This window comes from Adiantum capillus-veneris, chromosome 21, assembly GCF_014529385.1.
Source record: "Adiantum capillus-veneris isolate H3 chromosome 21, ASM1452938v2, whole genome shotgun sequence".
NCBI lineage: Eukaryota > Viridiplantae > Streptophyta > Polypodiopsida > Polypodiales > Pteridaceae > Adiantum > Adiantum capillus-veneris.
In genome coordinates, this window is record NC_140951.1 from 81517634 (window position 1) to 81523633 (window position 6000).

At 41.5% G+C, this 6000-nt stretch overlaps 1 pseudogene; it reads left to right on the plus strand.

Moving 5' to 3' along the window:
* The first annotated feature begins 350 nt into the window (after window positions 1-350).
* Window positions 351-3366, plus strand: LOC147431232 (uncharacterized; annotated as a pseudogene).
* Window positions 3367-6000: the final 2634 nt, after the last annotated feature.

A 6000-nucleotide genomic window follows, 5' to 3' on the forward strand; every position in this document is an offset into this window, starting at 1 on the left:
TCGTTGCTGGTGATTTCCAAAATTGGTGAAGCCTCCCCCAATTTTTCCATCGAAGGTAGGAAATTGAACCTTTACGGGAAAAAAAATAGCATATGGGAAGTACATTCCGTACTTGAAGCTTGAGATTGTAGATGCGGAGTCTATAGACACCATAACCTCAGTGATGTATGAGCCTTAGATCACTCAATTCCAGGATAAATTGCACATTGGTGAGTACCTTAGGGTAGAAAAACCTAGTGTCAAGAGTAAAACATGAGGGGATGGGGGTACACCATCTTTTTCTTTGCATGTCAATGCCTCGACATTAGTGATAAAGGCCGAACTCTTCCCACTGGCATTGTCTTTCTTCCATGAGACTTCTAAACAAGAAAACGATCATCACCAGGGGAGCTACTTTGGGCACTTTGGCGTTCATTATTTTGCAAAATCTTTAATCCAAAGTAGGAGCACAAGTAGGTGAACTTTTGGTTGCAGACAGGGCCATTTCTTGATGATCAAGCTATTGTGAGTGCACTAGCTTCCTGTTGCTTTGTTCCACATGAATCTACCACGATTGGTTGCTTACATGGTGGTTATGTAGGTAAGATTTTTGAACTCTCGCAAAGGTGACTACATGTAGTTGATTGCCGATTTTGAAGGCGAGGAGAATGTGATGTGTGTGGCTCGCAACGTTGCTCCATGAAATGGTCGTGCCAACACACTATCAGTGCTTGACATCACTATGCTAGTCCCTGTTCGTAGTCCTTGTTTATAGGTGATGATGGTTTGCTTGTTACAACTCTTGGTTGAAGTTTCCCAAGCCCAAACCGAAAGTCTAGGGTACGGTCGTGAGGTATGTTTGTTATGTGTTGTACCCTTTTCGTCAATGGTGCATGCAATTTAAATCTAAATGTAGTGGATCTTCTAGCTAGTTGGAACGTTGTGCTTTACAAACTTCAACCCTATTCTTTTGGAGAATCAATTTCCACTTTGCAAATCTACAAAGGTTCACAAAAGTTATGAAGGAGGCTTATGTGCTGCTTGTGACAAATCCATTGATATTGCAACCATCTGAAAGTTGGATGCACGTATCGCTTGTGAAAATAACTGTATTTTAAATGCACAGATTGTCAGTTCTATGGTGGATGTTGTGCTTGGTTTTGAAGAGAGCTTCAAGAACTGTACACTAGAAGTGTTGCAGAAGCTTGAGACAGTTTGGCTACTGCAAGTAGAGTAGGTGCTTTCAAGCTTAGTGTCACCAGGCATGTAATATTCACACCCCACTCAAGGTGGCCGAGTGACTTGAGCTTATGCACCCCCATTTGGATGATCACTATCAAATTTATCCTCCCTCCTGTGACTTCTTTTTTCGTGTGGTTTTCCCCTTCGTATATATCTCCCTAGCCTACATGTATGGTAAACACTTTTCCAAACCTCAAGCTACTTTTCTTTTTGTGTGGCTTCCATGTTCTCCCTTTTTTGTCTATCTTTGACATTAACATGAGTGGAATAAATCTATAGCATGTTTCATGTGACTCTCTCTCTCTTTCTCTCTCTCTCTCTCTCTCTCTCTCTCTCTCTCTCTCTCTCTCTCTCTCTCTCTCTCTCTCTCTCAACTTCGGTCACACACTCTATAAATGAATTGAAGTAAACATTGTCTAAAACACTTTCGTGTGTTGTAAGTTTTCACAACTTGCAAGCTGAGTTTGAAGTTTGGTCTTTCTTTCGTAGTTTCTTCTTTGGTGTAGCATATCATTTGTGTATATCCACGCAATGAAAGGGCAAGGGGACTGGAACATGCTCATCACCACCCAACCATGCCTATATAGGCCCTTGGCCTTCTAAATATAGGGACCTCCTTGACTGTATGTCCGTCCTGGCCCTTGGTTGTGCCTGGTCCTACCCTTGGCATGACATTACTCCCCCCTTGGAGAAGCGTTTTCGTCCTTGAAAACAAGAGTGATGATACACTAATGTTTTCTATAGTGGCATCCTTCATGGATCCAACAGTTTGGTTGACCGGAACATGGTTCAATAGGAGGTTCAATGAAACCAAGAGTAACATCTTGATTTTCCACATTGTTGTCCATTTGCAACCAGCTTGTGTTACCGATTCCTATCCTATCATAGTGTGTAGAATCCATTTAGAGTTATCATATTCAAATCGAGTTATCACACAAAGATGTACCCTAAAGAGTACTTCTTTTCACTTTCCATGAAAGTAACTTGCTCACATAACTCATCAGCCAAGTTTAAGTCCTTGACTTGTTTTCCAATTTCAGCAGTAAACAACCCCACCATCACTAGTGTTCAAGGTTGGGAACTTGATTTATACATGAAGAGACTACACGTAGTCGCAAACATGCTTTAACTTATGATAAGCAAACTCCAAGTAGAGCAATAAATTCTTACTGATTGGATCGCTTGGTGCTAGCATACGCACTTTGCATATCCTTCAGCACAAGATTACACTTTGTAATCTGCCTATCCCTTTGGATAACTGACAATGCTGAGGTGTGTTTTTCCTCACGGTTTACAGACAGTTTTCCCATATGACTGGTAAATGGGAAATCACATTATCGTGTAACATTGTTGAGGAATCAACAATGTCCGGAGTAACCGTCGTGGTTAACTTGAGAAATCCACAAACACCCAAACCGAGCCATGACCTCTACTGGTGATTAGTAGACCCAAAAGTAATCTCTTAGAGATACTGCACATAGAGTGCAAAATGCTTCATAAGCAACAACTTGAGGAATATGCATGCCGTTCCAAATAAGCCTTTGTGAAACACTAACCCATAACACCTAGTGTGCATGCATTTAGCAAAAAACAGATCCGAACCTGTATATCCATGGTGATCCTTGCCAATACTTATGGCAAATGTGATGTGCTTAGCACGCATTAAAAAGGAATGTAAATAGTTCTGAAAAGAAACTAAATACTTTCAGTTGCAATCTTTTGCAAGCCTTGCTGAAACGTCTGAACCATAATAGAAGGTGGAACATTGGTCACTTCTAGGTACAAACAATGAGACTTTTTCATTAACAACTTAGAGCCTTGCTATATGTATAAACAACCATCTGTAATTTTGTTTAGCAATACTTGTACCTGAACAAGTCATTCTAAGTATTCGACAATTTTTGCCACCGAAATTGCTCCTGATACGTCGTGCTAAAAATGGTCTAGAAAACAGATGTGACCAGCACATAGGGACTTTGTCGTGACACATATTTGATTTAGTGGGTACCAGTGTCAGTCCCAGAGACTCATATTCGCCACATGTGGAATATGTCTCAATTAAGGATGTCTGAAAAAAGAACATCCTACAAGTACAAGATGTACTTGTGTGTGGAGGTAACTCTAAACACTCTGCGACAAGAGTGAGAGGGACCCTCATTCATTGCACCACACTGGCTAAACCAAACTCCTTGAGTCCCTAGACCATGTTGTATTCCATGTGACAACATGTGCCAAATTGAATCCTACAAGTGAATTCATAACAGCTTAATGGACATTGGACATTACGGCCCAAATGACTTGTTTCGACATGCCCTTGGCATGGCCCTGGGAATTAAACTGAAAGTTCAATTACCCGTATTCAATGCACAGGAGCACGTCTCCCACCTGTGAAAGGAAAAAAAAAACAAGCAACATTGCACTGGAATTCTTGAGTGTTGCCTTTGCAATCCAAACCAGTTGGGTAGAATCTACGTAGTGAACCCCTTGGTAAGACCCTTTGTAGAAACTGCTCAACTAGTAGGTAACGATAATCAACATAGTTACCCGTGTACAGAATGATTAAAATCAACTTAAAAAGTTGAATTTGCCCGCTACCCCATGGTAGATTACTGGCATCTTTCCTTGAAAGTAGAACTGGGATAGATCAAACTATGATCCTCAATGCCTATGGAGAGATGTAGCAATCACCCGCCGGGTCTTACCCCAAAATAGTATGTCCATAGGCAATGTGTAGTGCTATAGAGGGAGCCAGAGATCCACAGAAGTGAAATGCCTAGCTCTTATGGACAGCCATGCTGTCTCAACCTATTGCTGCATCTATACTCCGTGGTAGAGATCAGCTGACAGGAGTTTAAGGTTATCAAAAACTCAACTCGAGCATCGCACTGAAAACATGTAGTGCAAAATGACACTCTAAACATCCATAATGACAAGACTCTTGCTTGTCAATTAACGTCAATGTGTACTCCACTGGGTAGAGCTGTTCGATCTTGAGAACAATCATCCAAGGAATACCAACAATTGGGTCTTACCCTAGATTTAACATGGCTCTTAGCCAGTGTGTGTGGCTCATAGCCCTCATGGGAATTAGTGTTCAATCGTCGAACCAATGAAGACTAATGTGGATGGCATCTTGTCCAATTTCTAGCTAAGAGTTAGAGCACCTTGGCTCAGGAGGACTCACCAGCGAAACATGTAGCAAAAGCTTCTTAGAAAGTGTGCATTATTCTTCGAGAGAAATAAGAAGAGAGAAAGAGAGCATGCTAGGCTGAGGAACTTTCCTTGAGTTACTGCCTTGTATGTACTACGCCCATGCTTGTGTGCATCTTATGCGTAGCGTACAGCTTATCCTTTAAACATGCAATAATCTGGCTTCGAGAGATGTAACAGAAAACACAAGTCACACCTTGCTACCGTTATCATGTAGGGGATCGTGACTGTACGAAAATGACTGAAATATGGCACTTTGCCTGTGAAATAAGTCCTAGATTTAGGTCCCATTTAGTGGTATTATGCGTTGACAGCAACCAAAAATTTAAACAATCCAAAACTTAGTTTGTCCGTGAAAGAGTGTCTGGTGTGATAGCGGAAGCGTAATTTCAAAAGCGGTGGAATTCATGCCTTGCACAGTCTAAACTGGTAGGGATTCTGTGAGATGAAATTTCCTATTTTGCCAGTATTTCAAACTTGTGTACCACTACCCGTGATTCCAAATCATTGGGTAGTACCTTGGCACCAGGGAGAAGCCTTGCTTCATGTAAAATTGTGAAAACACTTTGTTTTGCACAAAAGCAATAGTTTCCCATCAAAGATGTAAACATGGAAAAATAAGAAGAACATAAAATTGGCTAACCTGGTTGTTGTTGTAACCAGTTGGCCCGAGATTCCGTGGAAGAAAACTCGCTTAAAAATTTCTCATAGCCATATCTGTTGACGAGTGGAGGCTGTCGTATGTCCATATACGTCCCTTGTATCATATACGCCCTTCTGTCATGTAATGAAATAACCTGCAAGCATATTGCCAAGTTTGTATGTTCAAGCATAGACCGAATGTGGGGGCCTTGCTTCACATAAGTTCATCAAATGGATGAGACAAGAATGTAACTTGAGTGCTCATATGTAACAAATGCTCTTGGTGACAGACATATGTCTGAGCAGGAAAAGTTTGACCTTGTCAAAATTTCATAGGGAAATGGCCTTGCCAAATTTCGCTACTGATTGAGAATCATAACATTTTCCGATAGTGAGAAAGATACTGCTTATTCAAAGCAACCTTTGCTTGACAAGTTGGCATTGTGAAAATTCTTATGGTGGTTAACATTGCATTCAACTCCTAGCTCTCGATGTCAATGTTTTTTCCACGATGCTTCATGTACCTATATTGCCTGCTCCCTAGCAAGGTGCAATGGCTTGGAAATGAGTATGCATCCAATGCATGGAGCCGTGCTTCCAAACATCTTGCTTTCCTCTGCCTCGAGATAGCACAACGAGGAGAGATAAAAAAATTAGCAACAGACGTAAGACACAAATCGGTTTATACTTACCGCTCGGCCTTGCCGAATACCGTAACCTTACAAATCATGGGTCATGCGTGTCTTGCTTTTATGCTGAAGGGTGGAATAAATCTTGGCTGTGTAGCCCAACCCGATGATGTTGGCTACAGAAGCTTTCCACCTGAGCACCTTGTACGGAGCTTTGCTCCCTCACAGTACAAATGATAGGTCATCACTCGTTGGCCTTGCCGAATTCCTATTCTCTACAAAGGCACAGGCCTTGCAT